Here is a 1,628-nt window from a genome sequence, read left to right as displayed (position 1 = left end):
CATCCCACAGCTGCATAAGCAGGGCGGGAGGGGGAAGTCACCAGCCAAGGGGGACAGGGTGCAGGCAGTTGGCTCCTGGTGGTGCAGGGTCTGACAGCCTGCCTGCCTTCGAATCTGGTCACTTTCTCCGGGGTAGGGATGGAAAGTAACATAGTATTACACGGTGCCAACAGCAGTTCTGAAAAGTAGCTAGATTAGGGATGAAGGGAGGTGGTTTCCACCGAATGCCTACCTGCTAAACCAAAAGTAGCTAGCCCTGCCACAATAAAGGGGTGGGAAAATCCAGGCCAGAGCATGCGCAGACCCAGGCCACCGAGGCGCCGGTGGAAGCCGTCGGACCATTTACCGAGGGCTTTACCCTCCTCCCCTGACTCGACTCTACCAAGCACGATGTCCTTCTCCAGGGACTGGTTTCTCCTGACAGCCTGTCCGAAATATGTAAGATGAAGTCCTATCCTTGCCTCGGAGGGACACTCTGGCCGTACTTCTTCCAAGACAGATCAGTTTTTCCTTTTACCAGTCCGTGGTACTTTCAGCCTTCTTCTCCAGCACCACAATTCAAACGCACCATCTTCCTTCTTCAGCGTCCAACTCTTCCCGTGCTTATGAGCCTATTGAAAAGACGACGGCTTAGTCCTCAAAGGAACACCCTTGCTTTTCCATACTCTAAAGAGGTCTTCTGCCTCAGAGTCACCTTAATGCCACAGCTACAGTAGGCATCAGCAATATTGCCTCAACTCAGGGGGGCCTAAGCTCAGCCAGTAAGATGGGCCAAAACCCTCAACCACACCTCTCCAGCCAGTGGGGATAGGAGGGTTTAAACACCTGACTCAGTGCAGGTCATTCACTCTGTGGTTTACGTGCCCTCTTGCAGGTCTGTGGCTGAGATTCCACCCCCTACCCCCCACTTTCCACGTGTGCAGCCTCGCCGGGGTAGCTTGCTCTCTTGGGATTTCCTGCTCCTGGTCCCTCACGCTGGTTCCCCTCTCCTGTTCAGGTCCTCTTTCCATGTGTTTTTCAGCGCTCCCCGGAAGTGGCTTAGGGGGACCATTTTCAGTCGCCAACTTTCCCACGGCCCGCACCACGCTGCCTCCCCCACTTTCCAGAGATAGCGTGTCCTTTCTGAGACTGTCATACCTGAAACTTCCCTTGCCCTCATGAAAGTTACTGGGATCGACACAACTGCTTCTGCCGCGTGAATTCTTCTCAGTGGTGCGAAGCAAGAACCGAGAGGTGAACGACCCCAGAAACCTAACAGTTCCATTCTGCCGTGGATGGACACCGGGCCTGACGGGGGATAGTCACTTGCCCAGGACCATCCAGTGGTTTGGATCACCTGTGGGGGCTGAGGGCTTTCCTGGGGACTTCTGCCCTACCCAGCAAAGCTGTTCTGAACACAAAGCCGGAAGAGCCATATTGCTCAGCGAAGCCTGATTTGTTGCTCCCCTCTCGTTTCTACTTGGGCTGGTTATAAAAAAAATGACAAAACTGACATCTGCGAGTGGTAATGCAATAGTCCGATGGATGCAAGATGTTACTCACCACGCCTACCTGAGGCAACAGGTGGACACAGTGTGGCACGCTTCCTTCCACCTTCTCTTTTTATTACTTATTTATTTATTTAAAAA

The sequence above is a fragment of the Echinops telfairi genome, unplaced genomic scaffold (assembly GCF_000313985.2).
Source record: "Echinops telfairi isolate 266 unplaced genomic scaffold, ASM31398v2 ScPeMD7_655;HRSCAF=1070, whole genome shotgun sequence".
Taxonomy (NCBI): domain Eukaryota; kingdom Metazoa; phylum Chordata; class Mammalia; order Afrosoricida; family Tenrecidae; genus Echinops; species Echinops telfairi.
The sequence above is the reverse complement of the archived record's forward strand: the minus strand, read 5'-3'. Positions refer to the sequence as shown.